Here is a 25627-nt window from a genome sequence, read left to right as displayed (position 1 = left end):
AACTTCTCAAAGCAACAGCTCTCAGTGGATCATGGCAGATATCCCTACACCTCCTTCAAGAAATATCACAACAAAGGGATTATTGTTCCTGCTTCTGGAATGATGGAAGCACATTAGGGTCAAAAATATTGATATAACTAAGTACTAACTCTTATTTCTAACATAAGTCAGTTCTGGCCCAATTACTGGCTTCCCTCATTCATCAGAAAACAAATTATCACTATCAACAATTTTTCTACTGAACAGCACATTTTTATGTGAAAGAAAAACTAAAAACATACCTAAAATATTAAATCAATCCTGTCAATTTAAAATCTATCTACAAAAAAACAAATTAAAAAACATCAGAACTAATTTGGACATTGTAATGTTTTACTACTGTGTAATATTTTAATTTGCCTGTATGCATTGGTATAAACTACAGACGTCAGTGCGGAGATATTGGAAGAAGGGGACACACATCAGGGCCCAAATGGGGTTCTGGGTGATCACTACTTCCCACCACCCAACACAGATGTAATGTGGTTAAGTGGTGTCCGTATAAAGAAATTAAAACTACTGATTATTCCTCAAGATAGGCTTTTAATGACTTACGGCTATAAATGCAACACAGACAAGATAGGAAAAGAAAAATTAAAGACCAGCATTGAATAAGGATTAATATAAATGACAAATTATATTGCAAACAAGCACAAGTACAGGTAATGTTATGCATTAGCTACTTATTACTATAAAAGCATGTTCTTAACATTGCCAGTTTTTACTGATGACAGGCACGAGTACATGCTAAGTTATTATTACTTATTAACTATTAACCTTACAAATTTTATTCCTATTCTTAATAACCATAAGTACAAAGATACTATAAACTGATTAACAACTTTCTACTATTTCTAAACAATTTAACACTAGTATTAAACTTTTACTACTATCTTTAATACTGCAGCACTAATATAATCTGAGATCAAATTATCCCAACACTACCATTCTTAATACTATAGTGTCAGTACAACTTGAGATCAAAACAGCTCGAGCAACCCAGACTTCTTTACTCTGTTACCTTATTCTGCATGCAACCAGACTTTTTCTTTTTAAAACCTTACCCTCCCGAGAATATGTTACTTTCTAGTCAACCGCTCTTTGCATTGGCCAGGTGCAGATAGTCGGTGCAGTTCAGGTTTCCTCAGTTCAGGGGGTGCGGGTCAGACCGATCAAAGAGAATAACTTCTTAGGCCAAGATACACACACACCTACCTGAGGTTCTACACATTTAATCTCATCTGCCCGCCGTGTTTTGAAGCAAGTCAACCAATCAGGCTAGGCCAAATTTAATGTTGTCTCTTTGGCTATAATTCATGCTTACTTATTTTCTTGTAGCCAATTATTGTTTTAATTTTATAAGTTATGCTCAAGGAGATAGCTTATTTCTATATAGTCCACTGTCTCAACTGTGGTTTCCCTTAGTTTTCTAGGTAACTTACCTCTAAAAGGGCTATTGCCTTGATTGTGGGTAAGGTTATCTTGATGACCTATGCCTAAAGGCCTAGCCCATCAAACCCACATAGGAATCAGTTTTTTGGCTGCAGCGTCTCTTAACCACAAGTTCCAAAGGTGGTTTCAATAAGCCATACCCGGGGGCATGACCTATTATACCATATAAGAGTCAGCATAAAATGTTGTCTGGTTATAGGTGTCTTTTGACCACAAGTAGTAGCTTCATTTTGCAAAGCTTGCTTTTTAAAGATAATTTTGCAAAGCTCATTCTATAAAGTTTCCGGAAGTTTTAGGTCTAACACTGGCAATACTGTTGTTCATCTTAAGCTTGACAACACTCTTGCTCAAATTAATCACAGTCAGCTATATGTACAGCAGATGTAGGCAGAAGAGGGTTTACTGCACTGAAAAAGAACTACATTGTCCATGACAATAAGCATTTCTCCAAGATCTAACTACTTATGCATTCAATAAGCAGAATATTTTGTACTAGCTGATGATTCCTTTAATATTAACATATGCAAATCCCTGGTAGTGCATATAAGTAAAGCTGACCGGAGAACAACAATTTCATTTCATGGCAACTTTAAAGGTTTCTAAATTTGTTTTCATTCCAGTATGGAATGAAAACAAAACCTTTCAAAACTTCTATTGAAAACTGCATTGTTCTGAAAACAAAAATTTCAGATCAAAACTTGAGCTTTTTGATTTGGAAAGTTCTCACCCACCACAACTGTAGGGGACAGGGATTCTGAATCTAAGTTTGAGATGATCTTACTTCATCACAAAGAATGAGCAAAAGACAATATCAAAATACTGTAGTTTTTGCTCTTAACTATTTATAATATTGGCTGCATAATGCAATGATACTCTTCTAAAGTTTAACTAATTGCACCAATTAATAGACTCATTTTTTCACTCATTTGAAGTGTTCTTATTTGGTTCACATATGATCAAAGAAATGGAAAAGTGGAAAAATTAATTAAAGCTTCCATGCACAATTTATTGCTCTGCAGACCACCACATGTGCATGTACATAGGTCTATATATGTACAGATCATTATGTCTTTTTCACAATAGGGTACTGTAAATATGTTCTGCATTCTGGAAAGGGCTGAAGCGTGTGTCCTAATGGTTGGAGCAAGGACTCTCAGGTTATATTCCCAGCTCAGCCCTGATTCACTATTTGAACTTGGGCAAGTTATTTCCTTCAAATCCCTCCTTGAAAATCTCCTTTGCCGTGATACCTACAACAAACAAAAAAACTTGACAACAGCTGCTGAGACCACTGCTTATCATACTAACCAATAGTGTCTCATTTCCTTGTACTCCCAATGTTTATATGCAACTATTGTCTTTTGTCTTACGTTTGGATTGTAGTCTCTTTGAGGCATATGTATGGGGCACAATGGGGCTGCTCCATGACTAGAGCGCCTAGGTGTTACTGGAATAATACATAATAGCCATCCCTCAATTTACCATCTGTAAAATGGGATAGTAGTTCTCACATCACAAAATGGGATTATACTTTTTATGACAGGGATGTTATGAGGCTTAATTATCACCCATCAAAGTACCAAGATCCTTGGATGGAAGGAACTACTTTATAATTAAAGTGCACTGAACTAATAAGTGCAAGCATAATTATGGTTAGAAAAGGCTTTATTAAGTTACTCACAATTGAGAATTTAGCCCTTTGATTTGCCAAGAAGATCGGATAAAGCTGATGATCGTGTCCTTTAAACCTCAACTGGTTTAACCAGCCTGCTCCCTTTGGCACTTCTAAAAATAATCATATCATATAATTTATTTATTAATTTTGATTCATATCAAAATATCCCTTCATTCCTCTGGGGGGGCTTTTACAAAAGTTAAAACACACAGTAATCAAATACATTCATCCTAGATAGAATGAAATTTCCTTTGTTGGACAAATAGAGAAACATTTTCACAAAAACTAAGAAAGGCCCTTCACGAATTTGCTCAAACCAACTGCAGCTTGGAAGATGGCGCCTTTGTCTAAAATTGGTAGCTATCACATTTTACTGCATTATTAAAAGTGACAATTATCTCCGGGTTTGTACAATTAGAACTTCTGATATTACGGAAAATAATGAATGCAACACTACTGTTCTGGATGGCCTAACACTAATAAAGCAAACCTATTCTGAATGCCCAAGGCCAGGACCTCAGGGATAGCAGATGGTGCCCGGGATACCCATTCTCACATTAGCATAAGAAAAGCATTGAGTGGGTCACAGATTGCCTGTAAGCAAGCTTTCTGTTGTCCACACAATCTCTCGCCTTCTACCAAATGGGACAACAGCATTGTTTTGGGTTTTTTAATTTAGATAATCAGTGCTTCATTACATAGAGAGAGACCTCATTTCACAATCAAGTCAAGCAATACAGAAGCCCACTTCCTTTGTCACTAGTTGGGCTCTAAAAGCTCATCATTCAAATTCTGGGACACACAACAAAAGGAAATGAGCAGTAGCTGATAATATGCATTTAAACACTTAGGGCCAAATGACCTCTGGATCTTAAATTAGATTTTTTTTAATGGCCTCTAATTCTGTATGTAGTCTATTGCAGCTGCACTCAGTTGCAAGCACAAATGGTACTGTTTAGATACCCAGCTACCTGACTGCACTCTCAATTCAGACCTGTCTAGATTCTATCATCTGGGGGCAGAATGCACGGCAGCCACAAAAATAGAGCCCAGACTCAGGACTCTGAAAACTTGGGGTGAAATCCTGACCCCCAACAGTCAATGGACAAATTCCCACTGACTTCAGAAGGGCTAGAACTTCATTCTTGACTCTCAATATTTTTCATCTAACTTTCTGCACTTTTCATGACTTACCACTGGAGGCCCAGCAACATGAACAAAGCAGCAAACAAGTAAAAGCGTCACGGTGTCTCTCCCAGGAAGTCCCAGAGTCTATAATATCACATGCAATCTATCATGAGGCGTTTACATTTTTCGCTATAGAGTTGACTTCCACATTTATTACTGTGAATTATGAAACTCATGAGTAGAATCTGTTTCTGAAACAACCGTGAGTGCCATTCATGACCAACAGAACCCTGTGTGTTTACAGGAATATCTTCACTGCAAAGTTCACTTGGGTGATCAGCACCAGACTTAGCCTAGCCCACATGTAATCAGCCACACCTACCTGATTTACGAAGTCCTGACTGGTGCTGCATGCACCTGTGTGTCACATCCGATGTTTCTTTGTACTGCAGTAAGCTGAGCCACTCTGTGGGCTGGTCCACACTAAGCCCCCAGTTCGAACTAAGATACGCAACTTCAGCTACATGAATAACGTAGCTGAAGTCGATGTATCTTAGTTCGAACTTAAAGGTACTTACCGCGGGTCCACACGCGGCAGGCAGGCTCCCCCGTCAACTCCGCCTACTCCTCTCGTGGAGCAGGATTACCAGCGCTGACGGCGAGCACTTCCAGGATCGATCTTGCTGCCGAACCAGCGGGTAAGTATAGACGTACCCTAAGATTCTTTCCCAGTGAACTGTGGGAGAATTTGTCTGTTCTTCTGGGCACTTCTGGGAATTGTGGGAAGGCACTGGAGGACTATCAGCACTAAAGTAATTTAGTATGTGTCCCCGCTGCAAAATGGGCAGGTGACCAGCTCATGTGAAAACAACACCCGAGTTTTAACTGACGCACCAGGCCAGGCCAGTTAGCCAGGGTTGAAATCACCGCTAAATTCAGCTGAGAGGTTTGTGTGTGTTGATGGGAGGGGGGTTATGGCAATGTCCAAGTGAAAGCCCAGGTTAACACTGCAGTAAAGACATACCCTCAAAGGGAAGGGAAAGGCATGGTTAACACCAGGGCCGGCTCCAGCTTTTTTGCTGCCCCAAGCGGCGAAGCGGGAAAAAAAAAAAAAGAGAGAGAGAGAAAGCCGATCGGGAGCACTTCGGCGGCAGCTCAATCGCGCCGCTTCATTCTTCGGCGGCACTTCGGTGGTAGCTCAAAGAGGACAAGAGGGACTGAGAGACCCGCCGCCGAATTGCTGCTGAAGACCCGGACGTGCTGCCCCTTTCCATTGGCTGCCCCAAGCACATGCTTCCTTCGCTGGTGCCTGGAGCCAGCCCTGGTTAACACACTCTGGATTTCCCCGTTCATCCTTGTTGCCTATTCTGTAACTTCTATGGCTTACTAATTTGAGATAATGTCAAAGAGGATTTTTAAGTGGAAAGCATGAAGCCCTGAAAGTTTTGCATGGTGTAAATAACAGGAAGCTATGTAGAGCAGATCAAAAGAGTTTACAAAACAAACCTACCTGATTTGATAATAAAAGTCCCAAGTTTAGTTTTCTATGATTCTGGGGGCTTGTCCACACTTGCAGCTCTGTAGCTGCACTGCTGTAAGTGCTTAGTGAAGACACTACATACACCCAGGAGAGCTTCTGTACTCCACCTCCCCAAGAGGTGGTAGCTATGTCGACAGGAGAAGCCCTCCCACTGACACAGCACCCTCTACACTGGGAGTTTTGTCAGTATCACTGCATTGCTCAGCTGAGCGATTCAGTTACATTGACTTAAGTTTGTAGTGTAGACCAGGGCTGGGGGTCATACTATTAGTTATTCAGAAGTATTCCGAAAACCACCAGATATTTGTAAAAACTTTCATGAATCTAGGAAGTTTCAAGAGTTTTAACTGAAATACCATTAGTCTGAAAGGGGATGGACCAGAAAGTGCATTCTTTGTTAAATGCTGCCTGTTTAAAGGAATTTAAGTCATCTTCTTAGGGCTGGTCTACACTGGGGGGGGATCGATCTAAGATATGCAGATTCAGCTATGAGAATAGCGTAGCTGAAGTCGACATATCTTAGATCAACTTACCTCCCGTCCTCACGGCGCAGGATCAATGGCCACGGCTCCCCCGTCGACTCCGCTTCTGCCTCTTGCCCTGGTGGAGTTCCGGAGTCAACAGGGAGTGTGTTCGGGGATCGATTTATCGCATCTAGACGAGACACGATAAATTGATCCCCGATAGATCGATTGCTACCCGCCAATCCGGCGGGTAGTGAAGACGTAGGCTTAGAAAGCAGAAACAATTCCACAGGAATTAGGCCACCCCGCTCCCCTACCTTACAGAGAATGACTAGCAAACATTTAATGAATAACCCCTCTTCCAAAGATCATTCATCCCAAACTAGTCTACAAATTCTTACAAAAACATCTGAAGAAAACCAGGACTGGTTTGTGAAGGATAAGCAAACATATTATTCATAACATACAGTACCAGTTGGCATCTTCATCAAAAAGTGTCCATGTCTGCTTCCAAGACAATAAGCACATGCAGCATCTTGCAAACCTCCTTCTTTCCCAAAAGCACCTGCTTGAGAAGGAGCGTCATGCAGCAACGGAAATCAAAAAGCAATTTCAGAAGAGACATTGCCAAAATAAAAATCTTATTTTTTTTTAAAGTGCCTTCATCTCTATGGCAATTAAAACATTTTAGCATAGTAAGACAGAAGGAGTTTTAAGGGTGACTTTTAAAAGGTACACAGAGCAGTGAGAAGCCCAGCTCCTAAAACCAACTTGGGCAGTGACATGCAGCCAGGTGGTTTCACTTCCAGATTGGGTTTTGAATGTTGCAGTGCAGGGGATGCTTCAGTCCCTCTAGGACCCATATTCAGAGACATTTTTAACTTAAAATAAAATATCTCATGAAAACAAATTATATTCACATTCGGGTCAGTCAAATACCCTTTAAGAGGAAGCCAAAATAAGGGCGCTGAGATCTCACCCCTTCACAGAGCTGTCCCCAGACTGGAACCCAGCAGGGAGGGGAAGGGCAGGGTTCCAGTCTGGGGACAGCTCTCTCTCCATCCAATACACAGAATGAATACCTGTTTCCACCACCAAGCTCAAGGGGCAAGCAGGAGGTCCAGGCAATCCACACAGAGGCCTTATACTCCCCCCGCCCCACCCCAATCCGGCTCCTCAACAGAGCAGTTCTACTGATAGAGCATTACTGACCCAAAAGAGTCACCCTAGGAATCCCCCTATGACAGGAGCATCCACAGCATATGATAGACAGTAGCACTAAAATTCTGCATTGTTTGAAGGGGATTGTGCCCCCACCCTACCTCATTCCAGCTCAATAATCCCCTGCCTTGTGGCATTCCAAGGAAGGGGATACAGATTGGGGTCTTACTGGGACAATAAGGCCCTAAATTCTTGTTTGCCTAACCCACTGACACCTTACTTTTAAACAAAACCCTGACAGAGCTAGTGAAGGCGAGTCACTCAATACCACGCGCAATCCCAGCCACAGGCTGACGGCGAGGCAGCTGAGAGTAATATATTTATGCACAACACAAACTGGCACAAGGGGCAGAAGAAAATCTTTTGCTGTTGCTGCTGCTTGTGTAACACAGTTGTCGTTCTCTAAAGCCAATGTACTAATTGCCAACTAACAGAGTCATCTCATCAGTTTAACTCTATCAAATACAAACAATATTTTAGCATTACTAGAAAATGCAAGAGGCCCCATCTGAGCAGTGAGAACACTAACTTTCTCTGCCTCGTGTTTAGTATTCATTTCCCTTAGACTCATAAAATCGTAGGACTGGAAGGGACCTCGAGAGGTCGTCTAGTCCAGTCCCCTGCATGCAAGGCAGGACTAAGTATTATCTAGACCATCCCTGACAGGTGTTCATCATTGGAGATTTTTAAGAGCAGGTTAGATAGAGATTCCACAACCTCCCTAGGCAATTTATTCCAGTGCGTAACTACCCTGACAGTTAGGAAGTTTTTCCTAATGTCCAACCTAAACTGCTCTTTCTTCAATTTAAGCCCATTGCTTCTTGTCTTATCCTCAGAGGTTAACGAGAACAATTTTTCACCCTCCTCTTTGGAACAAACTTTTATGTATTTGAAAACTGTTATCATGTCCCCCCCCCTCAGTCTTCTCTTCACTAAACTAAACAAATGCAATTTTGTCACTCTTCCCTCATAGGTCATGTTTTCTAGACCTTTAATCATTTTCGTTACTCTTCTCTGGACTTTCTCCAATTTGTCCACATCTTTCCTGAAATGTGGCGCCCAGACCTGGACCCAGTACTCCAGTTGAGACCTAATCAGCACGGAGTAGAATGGAAGAATTACTTCTTGTGTTTTGCTTACAAAATTCCTGCTAAAACATCCCAGAATGATGTTTCCTTTTTTTTGCAACACCGTTACACAATTGACTCATGTTTAACTTGTGATACATTTTAATCTCCAGATCCCTTTCCATAGTACTCCTTCCTAGGCAGTGGCTCTCCTAACCTAGTAGTTGAAAAGTACTAATTCACCGAAACCAGCCTGGTACTGGTGGATGTTTCTGAATATACTTGAAAATGTTTCAGCCAGTGAAATTGGTGTAGCACCACTGAATTACAAGAGTCATTATCGTAGTGAGGGGTCTAGAGAGACAGACACATGATTTTGTGGCTAACAAACAGGATGGAAAGGAAACCAGGTTTCTGGGTTCTAACCCTGATCTCCTATGTGACCTTGAGCAAGTCACTTAGGGCCCAATTTTCTGAGACACTCAGCATCCAGCACTCCCATTGACTTTAACTGGCACTCAGCACCTCCATCCAATCAATTGCCTCCAGGGCTGTGGCTTTAAGAAAAAAAAACACTAAATATCATTAGAGTTGGCAATACTGCAAATGGAACATAGTGTGACGGGTTGGATCACAGAAACCCCCTTGGGAGCTGCCACCAGATGTGCAAAGACTACCCCTGCTTCTGTTTTCCCTGCCAGCTCAGGACTCCAGCACCCTGTCTTGCTGAGCCAGACACTCCTGTTTGGCTCCAGACACAGATCCAGGGTCTGAATCACTTGTCCCAAAGCTGCAAGTTTACCTGAAAACAGCTCACAGTAGAGTGCTTGTCTTTAGCACTCAGATGCCCAACTCCCAGTGGGGTCTAAACCCAGATAAATCCGTTTTATCCTGCATAAAGCTTATGCAGGGCAAACTCATAAATTGTTCGCCCTCTATAACACTGATAGAGAGATATGCACAGCTGTTTGCTCCCCCAGGTATTAATACATACTCTGAGTGAATTACTAAATAGAAAGTGATTTTATTAAATACAGACAGTAGGATTTAAGTGGTTCAAAGTAGTAACAGACAGAACAAAGTAAGTCACCAAGCAAAATAAAATAAAATGCGCAGATCTATGCCTAATCAAACTAAATACAGATAATCTCACCCTCAGAGATGTTTCAGTAAGTTTTTCTCAGACTGGACATCTTCCAGGCCTGGGCACAATTCTTTCCCCTGGTACAGCTCTTGTTGCAGCTCAGGTGGTAGCTAGGGGATTCTTCATGATGGCTTCTCTCCCTCTCTGTTCTCTTCCACCCCTTTATATAGCTTTTGCATAAGGCGGGAACTCTTTGTCTCTCTGGGTTTCCACCCCCCCTCACTGGAAAAGCACCAGGTTAAAGATGGATTCCAGTTCAGGTGACATGATCACATGTCACTGCAAGACTTCATTACTCACTTGCCAGCACACACATATACAGGAAGACTCACAGGTAAATACAGCCATCTGCAGACAATGGGAGTCATCAAGATTCCAAACCATCATTAATGGTCCACACTTTACACAATTACAATAGGCCCTCAGAGTTACATTTTATATTTCTAGTTTTAGATACAAGAGTGGTACATTTATACAAATCAGATGATCATACTCAGTAGATTATAAGCTTTGTAATGATACCTTACAAGAGACCTTTTGCATGAGGCATATCCCAGTTACTTACATTCACTTATTACCGTATTTTCTCTAAAACAATCTCAGTTACATTATATTGACTTATTATCAAGTTTTAATAAAACCATATAGACTGCACAACGTCACACATAGCCCATACAAAAGTCACGTGTCAACTCTCAGCACTATTCGTCAGGCACGAATTGTAACTATGGTAGCACACAGTGGCCATGCCTTGAGATACTACCTGTAGGAAAAATACCACTAACTCAGTGGTGGGTGTCTCCTTGAGGGTGATTTCAGAAGACAAAGGTTCTGCTAATGCACCTCTCCAGAGTGATGGTCACATTTTGCTGTAAGCGAAGTGCCATCCAATCATGTCAATACTAACACTTTTCACATTCATTCCAGGCATAAATAGGAGGAAGACCGCTACAAAGATAATTATAAAATGTCACATTTATAAGATCTTCCAGCACATAAGTGCTGTAGAGCTCCAGGAATAGAAGTGTGACAATGTAAATTTTTTTAAAATAAAAATTTGGACCAGCTCTAATGTCAAGTCTATTCTTCCCTGATTGTGTTGGAAGACCGGTTGGGTGGTCTACTAAAGAATTTTTATTATGCACTACATCATAGTTGAAAGAGTGGGGGGTGTTAAAGTTTTAACAAAGGCAGCCTTTCTTGATTATTTTTGATATTGGAGTTAAATAAGTATTAAAAACAAATATAAAGTAGAGACCTAGTATGGGGGACAGATTGTTCTACACCCACCTTCTAAAGGGTTTTTATACCTTCCTGTGGGGCTGGCCACTATTGGAGACAGGACACTGGACTAGATAAACCTCAGTTCTGCTCTGATCCAGTATGGAAATTTTTATGTTCGACTTAAAAAACAACATCACTACAGCAACTGCCAGGCAGTGGGTCAGTTTACCCATCTAACCTCTTGTCTTATAGAAGATAAAGTGTTTGATTATTGCCCTTTCCGCACTTCTGCATAAATTAGCCATAGAGGACTAGCCAGAAATTATTACTGGAAATTCAATCACCATGCTCAGGTCAAGGTTCATTGACCTGCCAAAGCTTTTGGAAAAGGTTTCATTAACAAAACAGGAATTGCCCTTAATATCAGGAAGGAGCAAAGACTTGCTTGGGGGGGAGGAGAATTTAATCCCCCAATTTTTCAGTCTCAGGGTTTAATTTATATATTTACAAAGGGACATTATCCAGTAACTTAGGCTACATATTATACATTATTTTCAAAGCTGTTTCTTCATTACCTTAATTTGTCTAATGGATTAGGCATTTCCTTGGATACACTTTGATTGTAAACTCTTTGGGGCATTCTGTGTTTGCACAGCACAATGAGGTCCCAGTCCATGACTAGGGCTCCTTGGCCCTACCACAGCACAAATAATAATGGACCATAATAATAATGGACCATACTCACATCCACAAACCGAATCCTGCTGGGGCAGCTGCTCTAAAGGGTGGTTTCCGTGTTGGGAGAGCAGCTTTAAATGGCCAGGGCTTCATGGAAACTCAGCACTTCTCCTGTCCAGGGTCGTACTATGGTCAGCAGTCCATTCCATGAACAGATATTCCAAGCCAGGATTTAGGGAACCCCTCTGTGATTGGACTGGACAACTCAGGCTGTGTTTAGGCCCTGTCTGCAAGGGTTTATAGCACCAGTGTAGCCGACCCAGTCTAAGCCCCTCGTATCAGACCCTGTTAAGCCCACATCAGTTACCAATTACACTGGTGCAGCATATCTGCACTAGGGATTTGTACTGGTGCAGACACATTGCGGTAGCTACAACAATGCTAAAAACCCAGTGTAGACAAGACTTTAGTCCAGAGCCAGGGAGCACTACGAGGTCTGCCTGTTTCCCATATAATGAATATAAAATGACCCTTTATTCAGGCTATCAGAATCAGGTCTCAAGTATCAGGGGGTAGCCGTGTTAGTCTGTATCTACAAAAACAACAAGGAGTCTGGTGGCACCTTAAAGATTAACAGATTTATTTGGGCATAAGCTTTCGTGAGTAAAAACCTCACTTGCATCCGAAGAAGTTGTTGTTGTTTTTGTAGAATCAGGTCTGTTCTCTACCACTAGGGACACTATAGAATTCATTGACTTTCTGTGCTGCATGGATGGGAGGGCAATAATCTACCCAGCAAATGAAGGTGTGATTGTAGCATGGGTCGGTATACCCATGCTAGCTTTAAGATAGCTAGCACAGGTAACATTAGTAGTGAAGATGCGGCGACACAGGAGTCAGTGCAGGCTAACCACCCCAGTACGACCCCCTCGGGGACGCTGAGAACATATTTGAGTTGCTAGCCTGCACCAGGATCTTGCCTTTGCATCTTCACTGCTATTGTTACCTGCGCTAACTGGATTAAATCTAGTGTGGCTTCACCTCTCCAGGCTACAATAACATCTTATATTCAGTGTAGATGTACCTTAAACCTCGGACAGAGCTGGGTTGCAACTAACTCATAGCACCGCTTTCCCACCCCTTCCCATGGGCTTTCTGCTACCGGGGACCCACAGCTACTGAGCCTGATTGGTCTTCAAAAAAAAAAAAAAAAAGTCATTTCCACCCTGAATAATTGCACAAAAATACATTTGGAGGTTTGCATGAAGGTTCAAACATAAACCAATATTTGCAGACCCAGGATCCTGGATTAATACATGATCCTCAGGCTTACTAGTATTGTAGGAAAGACATCAGGAGCTGCAAGAACTGCAGAGCCCAAGGGACCAATATTTAAATCAGAGGGATACAGTGAGATGTATATTTACCGACAGACTGACTTTAAAAAGATGTGCAAAGTGCAGGACCTAAATTATCTGACCTGGCACCTCTGATTGATACTTCAACATTGCATCACCTTCATTCTAGTATAACCCAAAAGTAGAGATGGCTGGAAGCTTTTACCCCTCTATGACCTTGGGCTTGTCACAATCTCTCTGATCCTCAGTTCTCCATCTGTAAAATGGGGATAATAATACTTCCTTTTTACCACCCTTTGCATGTCTTGTCTTAAGCCTGATATTGCAATTCATAATTATGGGCGGACTGCTGCAAATATGGGGAATCTCCTTGAAGTCAACTGATTTTAATGGAGCTGCACCCACACTGTCATTGCAGAATCAGAGTTCTCAGTATAAGCTCCTGAGGGCAGGGACTGTCTCTTATTAGGTATACATACAGTGCCTAGCACAATAGGCCCCAATCTTGGCTGGGGCCCCTAAGTGCTACTATCATACAAATCATAATTGGACTTAATCTGGACCTTCTTCAGCCAGGTATGGATCCAGCTTGCTTCCACTTCCACAAAGTTAGACTCCCCGTCTCCATTAACATTTACAAACATTAACCCCAAAACCACCAATAATTCCATCCTCATTCTCGCAACGAAACCAGAATGAGTTTAAATTACCGACAAGGTGAAATAAAATGCATGAGCAAAGAGCTAATACTCAGCAAGAAAACAGACAGAACTGCCCCAGCAAAACACCTGAGATGTTTAGCATCGCTACCGGAGAGCTTTACAGTATGTCAAATGTTCCCCCCGTCCGTGCACTCAGAGTCTTAACCCACTCAGGAAACTCCCATGTATAGCCTGGTGTGCTCTCGACAGACTGTGGTCCCGTAGCCAGAGACAACGGTTAGATTAAGAACCCCCAGCAGTGACAGAACTTCTGGATGTTGATGCAATGGAGCAAGATTTACAAGGAAAATGATCAGAAGTAAATAAAGAAATAAAAATGAAAGGACCTTACAGGGAAGCTAGCCCCATTCGAGGGGTTAAGCCTTTGATTAGGTCAACAGCCCCTAGAGTGCTATTAATTCTACACAGAATTGGGAGACTCATGGTTTTATATCGGTGTTTTAGAATAGCTAAATGTAGTTTATCTGCATAATTTAAGGTGATGTTTATTGATGCCATGGGGTATTTTAGGGACAATATTGTCTCTGCAGAACATTACCACCCAGCTGTTCTGCCAGCTAGTGACAATCTGTTTAAAAATACCAGGGAGCATGAAGTCTGTAGTCTGTAAGCACGTGTGTGTGTGTCGTCCAAAACCTCTGTGAAAATACCCTTCAAGAATGGCAATTCTCCAGGAGCACAGTTTGAGCCAGCTAAGATATGAACAAACAATCAAGGCAGCTAGGTAGTTCAGATTTAATGTATGCTGCTAGCATAGACCAATATTCAGATTTAATTTGGTTATGGAGATCAAACCCCCTTTAAAAATGTGTTCACATTGTGCAAATAAAATTTGATTCTTTTATTTTAATTTTTGCTCTCCTAGCTTCTACACAATGAGCTGTGATATATTTGTAATGCAATGGCTGACTGAAGCTATTTTATATATATTCATATCTCTGCAGTCGGGAAACCAGATGCAAAAAAGTTTCACCCATGCTTTCTGTTAGGCTGTGGGGGCCATTGCTACACCATACAGAAGTGGAGGTTACAAACCATCCCAACCCTTTGTATCATTTGATTGTACACCGTTTAACTGTTGCTGCATTTCACGCCAGTGGTGGCTGCATTTAGTAGTGGGTAAAGTGATTTCAGTGCAGTCTGCCAATTACTTTGGCCTTCTTTGTGATAAATGACAACATAAATGTAAGGCTACATCTACACTACAGGGGGGGTCGATTTAAGATACGCAAATTCAGCTACGTGAATAGCGTAGCTGAATTCGACATATCGCAGCCAACTTACCCCGCTGTAGAGACGGTAGCAAAATCGACCTCTGCGGCTTCCTGTCGACGGCGCTTACTCCCACCTCCGCTGGTGGAGTAAGAGCGTCGATTCAGGGATTGATTGTCGCGTCTCAATGGGACGCGATAAATCGATCCCCGAGAGGTCGATTTCTAGCCGCTGATTCAGGCGGGTAGTGTAGACCTAGCCTAAGAGATTATTACTATCAACTCTGAAGGCTACTCTGTGTCAAGAAGAAAGTTTCAGTTATATAAATTCCAATCTCCCGGTTTATTGCAACTGACACTGACTGATTACATCATTAGGAAGGCTCAGTTTACACAAAACCCATTGTGACTCAAACAACCGAGTTACAACATGATTAAAAGGTAGAGGCAAGACCTAACCAAGCCCCATAACTAGGCTAAATCATTGGACACAAGGCTCTCCACTGAGGAAGAGATACCCCTTGGTGACTTACTTTGTTCTGTCTGTTACTGCTTGGAATCACTTAAATCCTACTTTCTGTATTTAATAAAATCACTTTTTACTTATTAATTAACTCAGAGTATGTATTAATACCTGGGGGAGCAAACAACCGTGCATCTCTCTCTATCAGTGTTATAGAGGGCGAACAATTTATGAGTTTGCCCTGCATAAGCTTTATACAGGGTAAAACGGATTTATTTGGGTTTAAACCCCATTGGGAGTTGGGCATCTGAGTGCTAAAGACAAGCACGCTTCTGTGAGCTGTTTTCAGGTAAACCTGCAGCTTTGGAGCAGGTAATTCAGACCCTGGGTCTGTATTGGAGCAGACAGGAGTGTCTGGCTCAGCAAGACAAAGTGCTGGAGTCCTGAGCTGGCAGGGAAAACAGGAGCAGGGGTAGTCCTGGCACATCAGGTGGCTGCTCCCAAGGCGGTTTCTGTGATCCAACCCGTCACACCTTCCAGTTCTATATTTCTATGATTCTATGACTGCCCAGGGTTTTACCTTATTAGGTAGCTATGGTTAAGTCCTGTCCACACTACAAATTCTAATCAAGCAGTAAGCAGATCTGAACCATACTGAAACTAGGCCTCCTCACTCGTTACAGGGCCCAATACTCCTCTCCTCTCTAGATTCCTCTTGGAGACGGTCATTTATAAAAACAGATTCTACATTTTCTTCTGAAGCCATGGGCATTAAAAGAGCCAAGTCAAGAGCTCCACTCCCAGCCCTCTTTCCCTGGATATCCAGTCACCCCCTTCCCTGGCTGTTGCGCTCAGACCCCCTAACAGCAAAACATGGGCTCACTTTAAATGGCAGATTGCTCTGATGTGAGCCACTATGTGACAACTTCTGTAGGCTCAATGTGGGCTTGAGATTGGCTGGCAAGAGCTGTAGGAAGAGCAGCTGATTATAGCAGCAGTAGTATTAAAGGCAGTGCTCAGTGCACAGCAGGAATACTTGCAGAAGAGGGAGTAAACAGCCTGTTAACAGAATCCTACTGAACAAGGAGAGATGGCAAACACCACTAGGGGCAGAAAAATAATATTAAAAGGGTCCTAGAGAGATTAGCAATACAAGCAGAAAAGAACAAAATGTATTTCAGCTCAGGAAAATGCAAGTTATCATCACTAGAGAATACCACTTCAACCTATTCTACCCATATTAAACCAACTTCTAGGTTTCCCAATATAGATTCTTTACCAGTGTCGCACTAAAGATCAACACTATAATCAACTTCACACAAGCATCAGTGCTTTCTCTGGATACCATTCATCAGCTCAGGAAAAGTTATTCTAAGAAAGGAAGAAAGATCTTTCCTTCCTCCAGAATTCACTGGTAAAAATGGGAGCTGTGCTTTACAGCCCATTCTTAAAGCTCTCCACAATCAGGTTCCCGCAGCATCGGTTTGGCAGTAGGGTAAGCTACAAATGTTGAACTTCTAACAATAGTCATTTTAGTCTGTTTTAGAAATAAAGCAGGACCCTGTGCATATGGTATAGAACTTGAATTCGTAAACTAGCTTCAAGACAACTTCATATTTTCCTGAGGGATATGCATAAGATTGAGTAACTGGTTGAAAACTTCCTACTTGCACCAACTCACTGCTTCCAAAGTTATTTCCTCTATCCCGTTGTTAAAACAAAATACACTGCTGTACGCCATTACAGATTCCCATGGTATGTCACTGATCCGTGTGACTTTATGAGAGGCCTGGCTGTTGCTCAGTAATGTAACAGCACGCAGATGAAAGTTTTCTGGCTTAAAAACTGGATTGAGGTTCTAATGCCCTGTTTTTTCATGTTGAATAACTAGTTATGTTGGGCCACAGAAAGGCAACTGCAGAATTCCTTTAATTTCCCTGTTCTGTATGTCTCAACAAATCAGAGATTGATGAGCTTTCTTCTTTTTTGGCTATGGATCTTGACAACAGCTAGAGTGACCATATTTCCCAAAGGGAAAATGGTACACCACACAGAGCTGACCTGAGCCCCCCACCCCAGCCGCTCTCCAGAGCCCCCCGCACAGCTGGCCCCGGCTGCTTGGTGGAACCCTGTTGCCCACCCCCTCAGGTTGTCACTGGTCACTCAAACCCCGCCAGCCTCCCCGCATGCTGAAACCCTGCCTGCCCGTCTGCGCGGGGCTGGCATCTCCACTTCCCCATCCCCACAAGTTCCTCTGACCACGCTGCACCCCACGTTTTTGACAAAAAAAAGTCGGGACGGACAGGACAGGGCTTAAAAAAAAGCGACTGTCCTAGCCAAAATGGGACATTAAGTGATCACCCTAGCCGCCACATCTGCACTTGGTAAGGAGCTGGTGGAGATCCACAATAAAGTTAACATAAGTGGAAGGAAGCAAGAGCATATGGGATGACATTGGACTCGCAATCAGGAAATCTGGGGTCCGTTCTCAGCTTGGTAACAGACTTCCTGTACGACTGAGGGCAAGTCATTTCATCTACCTTTGCCTTGGCTAGCCACCTAAATAATAATAAAGTGAGTAGATTTTCTACAAGCTTTTGTTCCAAGCAAAGTCCAACGCTCATAAGACCCAGTTACCAGGGTGTTAGTCTAACACAAAGGACACTGGATTCTAAGTGTTCAAGTCTCTCAGCCGTAATAAACAAATAGAAGCAGCAACGAAAGAGAGATTCAAATGCAATCGGCACCTTTTTGATCCAAAATTAAGAAATGGTCGGGAGCTTTCTTCCTCAAAAGGTTAACGCATTAGCTGTGCTAACTCACCTGATCTGTCTCTTTATTTGTAAAAATACAGACCAGTGATTATATCAGCCGGTGCATTGGTCCCTTCAGTTAAAATAAGCTCATCCCAAGCTGGATCCTTGTATGAACCTGTCACATCTTGCTCAGATAAGAAATTGTCAGTCCTGCTGGCCAAGTGAACAATTTCAGCCTTAGTAAGGTTTCCACTAGGCGCCACATGAGAGTAGGGGAGGGTACGTCATTAGATCAGTTGCTACTGGAAAAAGGGAGAAGAATTTTTCTGCTCCAGACCCGTTAAATCAGTACTGTGCATCAGCCCCTAAGCGTATGTGATTTTCTGCATGAAGCCTGAGGCGATCTCCCTGCTCACTGTCACCACTGGCCATCATGGTGGCCAGAGCAGGAGATACAGTATTTGGGTTTCCTCTTTTTAAAAGAAATTTGGGTAAATACAGTAACAAGAGTAAAGTGCCTGCTCCCAATACAGTCAATGGCAACGCTCCCCTTTACTTCAGTGGTGCAGCACAGGGCCCATAGGTTTAGTTTGCTACTTGTTTCTGCTAAACAGGTTAATCATGATCCCTGTACATGACCTGGCTGTTACATGCTGTTCATCACTACAGTAAAACACAATCTTAAACCACTACTTTAGTCATGTTAGATTAAGATACTGTATTTTTGCCTGACCTGAAAAATAAAACATTTTTTTTTAAATTGCTGGTAACACAGAGAGAGTTTTAGGTTGTGAGTGGGTTTAAAAGAAACCCATTAAAATTATTCTCTTCCTGAGACTCTGAAAGTGACTAATACAATAGAATCACAATGAGCCTTGAGTGTCTAGTTGTAAAAAAAAAATAAGTGAGGGTATAAAAAAATCGGGGAATTTCCATCTATCCAAAATAATTATTATTCTCAAAATGTTGGTAGAACAGGTAAAGCCCAGACTACAGCCGTGTGCATGCAGTGTACTCTGACACAGGATTAAACAACCTGGCCCACAGGTATATTCTAAGAAGCACTGATAGCGATTGCTCTCCATCCCCCCTTCAGCACTTGCTCCAGTTACACTGCTTATTTAAGTGCCTCCAATCTGTGTGCACACACACCCGTCTAGTCCTCCTCACACAAGTGCAGACGCTGCCAGCAGAGAGGCGCACGCAAGAACATTTTTCACACTGACACTGCTCCCTGGAGTCTCAGACTAACCAGGTCCGGCAAAACATGGAGAGAGAGAGAGAGAGGCTTGTCCCCCTCCGCTGAAACTGACAAGGAGAGTTTTGCAATTGACAAGTGATGAAACTGACCAGTTGCTAACCCGACTCCCTCCCCTCACTGCCGCATCAGATCTACTCCCCGGCTTTGTTTTAAACGAGCTGCCTTTCTTTTCCACGCCAGACGGAGCTCTGCAGGGCAAGCTGGCAAGGTAACAAAGCAAATGACAGACCTTCTCTCTCGCCTCTTCTGGGCTGGGGAGGGAGCGTTTCCTCGCCCTGCCTTTGCCTGGCGCCGCTTGGCAGGAGGAGGCGAGCAGCACAGAGGCTTCCTCAGGGATGCTCCAGTTTCTTTGCCGGCTCTCTCTTGAGGCGTTGCAGGATCTCGGAGGGCTCATCTGCTCCACATTGCTCGGGCCGGTGGGATTCTTTATTTTCCAAAAAAAAAATTATCTATATTATTATTATAATATATTCTGGGGGCTTGTGGTTCCTGCAGCCAGGCGGAAGTGAAACCCTTCCCCCTCCCTCCTTCCTCTGAGCTCAGCCCAGCAGAGAGGAGAGAAGGGGTAATTCCCAGGCACCGCGCCGAAGGGCAGGCGAGCGGGAGCCTGCCAGGGTGGGGATGTGTGTGTTTCAATCTGCACACGGGGGGCACGGTAGATTGCAGGGTGTTTCCCGCAGACAGGGCACTACGGAACCAACAGCGCCTCGGGCGTTATTCACAGGAGCCGGTTCCGAGGCAGCCAGGCACGTGTCCGCCAGGGGCCTGCGGGTCCCGCTCCCCTACCGCCTCTTTCGGCGGAGGCGGCGTGTGGCGAGCTGCACTGACGCCCCTGGGCCGAGCCCCCTGCAGGGGCGGGAAGGGGGACGTTTCTCTGCCGCTTTCAGTCCATCCACCGCCTTTCACCCCAGCCCCAGTGGGGCCGGCGGGGGAGGAGGAGAGAAGCCACCCCCTGCCCTGGGTAAAGTATCCCCAAGGGAATGGGGGGGGGGGGACTTGGGGCTCTTTTCGCACCCCCCGCTACCTGCCGGCTGAGCTCCCAGCGTGAGTGGGCAGGGGAGGGCGGTTTCCCTTCTCCACCCCATCCAGGACGTAGGGCCCCGTTTCTGCCAGGCGAAGAGCAGGCACCGTTCCCCACGGCCCTGCGGAGCAGGTGCACAGCCCAGCTGCCAGGCCGGGGCTGCCTGTTGGCAGGGCCGGGGAGGCGCAGCTGGACGCAGCGATCAGCGGGGCCGGGCGCGTCTCAGCCAGACAGCGGGATTCCCCCAGCCGCAGCCTGCTCTGAATAATAAAGGAGCGGCCCAGCCGTGAGGCACGGAGCTGAAAGCACAAACAGTAGATCGGGAGGCTGCAAACGCTTCCCGGCTGCTTAACTGCGCTTTGAGTTGTCCCGCTGCCCCCTCGCTGAGCAAAGTGAAGAGCCCGGTTAGGACTTGAAGCCTCAGGCCACCCCTGTGACTAGGTATTTAAACAACAAGTGGAGATTGTCGTTAGCTGTTTGACAAAGGCCAGTCCCTTTTTCTTATGTCCTGGAGATAGTCTCTCGTACAAGTAGGCTGGGTGACAGGCTGTTAGAGAGAAAAAACACACCCTTCTCTCTGTGTGTGTGTCTTGTATATACATAACTGAGAGAGAATCATTGATAGGAAGGGCAATTTTCAAACAATTAATGATTAAAATATAAATCCATCTACTTCTTGCTAATTCTTTGTATGGTTTCTTGGGTGTTTGTTTTAGATGCACAGGTAATTTCCTCCCAAAAATATATATGATAGTGTCTAGGGACGACTCAGAAGAGGGCTCCCATGTGCTAGGTACTGTACAAACACACAGAAGAGGCAGTTCCTTCCCCAAAGAGCTTCAGTCTAAATAGACAAGACAGACAAACCGATAGGGGGAGGGGTAGATACACACAGCAGAGTGTTTAATGATATGGCTGCAAACAAGATGTTAATTGTACAATCAGCCACAAACTATTGTACATATTCAGACACATTTGGTGCTATATCTCATTGTTTCAGTGCGTTCCAAGAGGGAAGAGGCATCTATCTGCAATCAAGATACACAAATACCACTGAAAATCTGGGTTACATTTTCAGAAACACCCAAGAGACCCATCCTCAGAAGTGACCCAGGAGCCCACATCTCATTGAAAGTCACTGCAACAGGGTCATCAAAGGATCCAACTGCTTTATAGAACAGTGTTACACACTCTGCATATACATTTTATGTACAAACCTGTGTAGTGTTTTAGATAAACGGTTCAGATGTCTGTTTTTGGCCCTGATCCTACTTCTCATAGCAGTAAAGTTAAGTGATTAATTCTTCTGTGCCTACTATGCTTTCCCTTGTGAAGCAGCAAGTTAGAGAAGTTGAAAAAGATTCAGTTACATGCAATTACTGTAATAGTATAGGAGGAATGATTGTAAAATACAGCTAAATACAATACCTTCTGCTAGCTCCTGAGTGACATCCTGTGGTGCAGTTGCTACATGACCCATTCATTTGTACCATTTATTTGGGGCCTAATCCTGCAAGCACTTGAGTGGTAACTTGACTCCCTCAAATTGTCTCATTCACTTAAGCTGCTGGGTGCTCAGCATTTGGAAAATCAGACTGTTTACTCAGTAAAATGAGTATTAGGTACCTAACTTTAGGCTCCTATTTTGTCGTCTGTTTTATGCCATTCACAGACTGCTCAGTTTCCAAAAATTATTGGCACCCACATTCCATAGTGACCAGCACCTTATAAATATGCAGAACCTCACACAGTATGTTATATTTCAACAGGCTTTATGCATACGCTGAGGAGCAGAAGCCGAAAGGGAGAGATGCTAACTGATCCGCCAACCACAGCAGACACATACTAAGGGTAGGATTCACAAAGATACTTACGCACTTGAGTCCCATAGCAACTCACAAAATTCCGCTCAGCTGCCACCTAGCCCTGTAGGCATTTAAACCCACTCCATCCCTAAGTTTTTCTCCTCTGGGACTGCACACTCACTATGTGCTTGGATAGCTGCCTTCTGCTTAAGCCCCAGAGCAATTCACAAACCAGGAGAGATCAGTCTTCAGCTGCCCAAGTCACATATGGGGGCCTGATCTGGTAGGCAGGCTCTGACCACACCCTCCCTTCTAGTCTTTAGACTAGTGGCTAGGGTACTTACCCACTATGTAGAGACCCCTGGTTCAAGTCCTCACTCCTCCTGAGAGGGATCAGGGATCTGCAGCCTCTCCGGTGAATGCCCTAGCCACTAGCTATGGAATATTCTGATATGGGTTTCCCCTCAATATCTCCTACTGACGTTGTTCCACCTTAAACAATGGAATACCAAATCATAATTGAACCAGAGAAAGAGTAGCTTACACCGTCCTACCTCACATGATCCAATGAAATATAAGGCAATACAGTGAAGTCAATAGTTACAGCATAAGTGCACAGCACATCAATCGCCATCTCAGTGACTGATCCAGAACCATCGTTAGGCACTCAGCCTATACCGTCACTTCAAAAAAGGTAGGGTTTTAACAGTGAGATATCAAAGTCCAGAGTCTGGACATGGACTATGTCTTCCTATAAGTGTGTATATAATAGACTAGTACGGAGGGCTCCTATACTGACCGGTGCCTCTGGATGCTACTGCAATACAAATTCCAAATAATAAAGTGCACACAGTATAAGAGCACTAGTCGTTATGATCATTTATACCTTCCTAGCTAGAGAGGAGAACTGAAAGCCATGAATGACTAAGCCACCATCCCAGCATACAACTATATATTAAATGTCCATGAGTTCTCTTAAGCGAATGGGGTGGTACTGAATGAGGACAAGTAGCATATGCCAACTGACGACACATGGAAAGTCATGGGCCTCCAATGGTAGGTCATGACAGGGGGCTCATGTTTTGTTTGCCAGTTTTGAAGTGCTGTTTCTTTTTCATTTTCTCAGTTTGGATGTTTTGCTCTGGAATTCAGCAACTGACATTTTATTTGCTATTTTTAATACAAAGTCACCAGGCATAAAAATTACATTTTTGCCCCACATACTTGCTATAGTATGAAAAGCAATCTGCTGTTAATAAAACAGAAACTAATCCCCAGAGGAAATGAATGTGCTTAGGAACCAAGAGCTTAAAGAGAAAGGAAAAAAAAACACTGCTGCATTTGAAATAATGACAAGAAAGTGAACGAAAACTAATTCCTCCCAAAGTTAGGCAATTTTTATATCATGCTACTGATATCCTTAATGAAGAATGATGCATTTATTCACCATCGTGTATTTTTACTTTAGCTTATGCTGTACAATAATAAACATCTGCTTTCTAAGTTAGTGAGTGGAATGATGGGTTAGCTACTCACATTTCCACAGCAGGTCAACTACTAAAGGTTTGTTCGGGTGCAGCTAGCAGAGTGTTGTACTTGTGGGAAAGGACTGCTCAAAAGTGGAAGTGTTCCAGAGAGTCTTCAGTCCAGCTGGGTTGTTCTCCTGAAAAATCCAGATGAAGGATTCAGAGAAGGCAACCCAGTGTGTGGATCCAAGCAGAGTTACTGTCTGAGTCAAGAAACAAGGCTTAACCTGAAAGCACCCTTTGGCATGTGTCACTTGTATGAGAGACTGATGGCAAGTGACTGAAATGAGGTAGAAAGCAATGGCGAGATTGCCGACTTTTCACAATCTAAAGGAAGAGGGGGGAGATTTTTTTGCCCATCTCTGGACACCAGCTGCAAAAGATGTAATGGGGAATACCATGGTTGCTCTTTCAGGCCCTGATCCTGCAAAACATGTACACATGCTTATCTTTACTCATTCTTTGTATTACAGTAATTCTTAGAGGCCCCAACCAAGATTCCAGCACCATTGTGCTGAACCACTGTATATACACATATTAAGAGAGAGTCCCCAAAGAGCTTACCATTTAAATAGACAAAGGTGGAGGGGAACAGCACAAAGATTAAGTGACTTGCCCAAAGTCACACATCAGGAGAATGGCAAAGCAAGGGACAGAGACTAGGTCTCCTGAGTCCCAGTCAAAGGGTTTATCCACAGAATCACGCTGTCCTGAGTGTGTTCAGGAAAAGCAAGACCTCTGGGAACTGCCCATGAGCAAGTGGGGAAAAGAAGAGTCCATCACAGGGTCCTTATTCAGGCAAATCTCTCACTGAATCATCTTGTAATACTCTTTACATGAGGTTGTTGAAATAACTAGCCAGGAGTCTGGTGTGAGCCAAATAAATCCTATTGTGAAAGAATAATTATTTCCCCTCTCGAAAGATCAAAGGGTCCCTAAATACATTTATAGACTACCAAGAGTTCGACAGCATCCCATAACAGGAGACAATTAGATCTGCTGAGGGGGAAAGAACAGGAGTACTTGTGGCACTCCTGTTCTTTTTGCGGATACAGACTAACACGGCTGCTACTCTGAAACCTGTCATTATGAGGGGGAAAGAAAGTTATTCATGTCATTTTAAATGTTAGTGAATTTATTGCAGGCAAAATGTGCCAGAGCATCAGCCCTGGAGACTGAAATGCTCAGACTATCCATAGACCATGCACAGCACAGAAAGCAGGAGTGCAGGCTTCTCTGTCACACTGCCCCAGCCAATGTATCTGACACCTGGAGGCACCTGCTCTGGAGGGTGTTGGGAGGGGAAGGGTTCAGGTTCCTTGCTCCATGTAAACATTGTTTTCGCTGAACCTCTTATAATTTTATTGCACACAGATAAGTCTAAGCATGTTTTCTGTTGCTCTAGGGACTGAAAGTGTTAGTTTACAATATAGAGGCCAGATTCCAGTCTCAGTTACCAGGGTGACACTCCAATCTTACACTGATGTAATTGAGCCTGGAATCTGGTCCCCACATTGTAAGTAAACACATTGTCAATGGAGTCACCAGTGCCACAGGTCAGAACCAGGCCCTGTAGGTTTTGATGCATCCTGGAAGCCTGATGACATGCCAATTCACCGATGCTCACTGCTGGTTGTGTTTTTGTAAATGTACACCATACAGTACAACAACAAGACAACTCAGTTTACTCTTTTCTGATGGTAATTGTTAGTTGGGAACAAAGACCCTCGCCCCCAATGTGTGCGCTAACTTGAACAAGTTGTTGTGTAATTGCTTCCTGGCAATATCTGTTTTCCACCACTAGATGTCAGTGTTTGCATTAGTAGGAACAGCCACTCTCAGGACAGGAGACCAGTTTTAAATATTCATGGT

General features: G+C 43.4%; 1 protein-coding gene and 1 long non-coding RNA gene across 2 annotated transcripts in view; one reads left to right on the top strand and one right to left on the bottom strand.

The window, feature by feature from the left end:
- PAK3 (p21 (RAC1) activated kinase 3) overlaps positions 1 to 20597 on the bottom strand; it is a 194689-nt gene extending 174092 nt beyond the window's left edge. Inside the window, exons 1-2 of the mRNA XM_034780630.1 lie at positions 20428 to 20597; positions 19633 to 19827 (exon numbers count right to left, since the gene is read on the bottom strand). The gene's annotated coding sequence lies outside the window, so the exon portion shown is untranslated. The remainder of the gene's footprint in view (positions 1 to 19632; positions 19828 to 20427) is intronic.
- Positions 19308 to 21851, top strand: LOC117882430. The gene is made up of 2 exons (XR_004647011.1): positions 19308 to 19611; positions 21425 to 21851. It is a non-coding gene; the product is annotated as an uncharacterized LOC117882430 (long non-coding RNA).
- The last annotated feature ends 3776 nt before the right edge of the window (positions 21852 to 25627 follow it).

Source organism: Trachemys scripta, chromosome 9, assembly GCF_013100865.1.
Source record: "Trachemys scripta elegans isolate TJP31775 chromosome 9, CAS_Tse_1.0, whole genome shotgun sequence".
Taxonomy (NCBI): Eukaryota; Metazoa; Chordata; order Testudines; family Emydidae; genus Trachemys; species Trachemys scripta.
The sequence above is the reverse complement of the archived record's forward strand: the minus strand, read 5'-3'. Positions and strand labels throughout refer to the sequence as shown.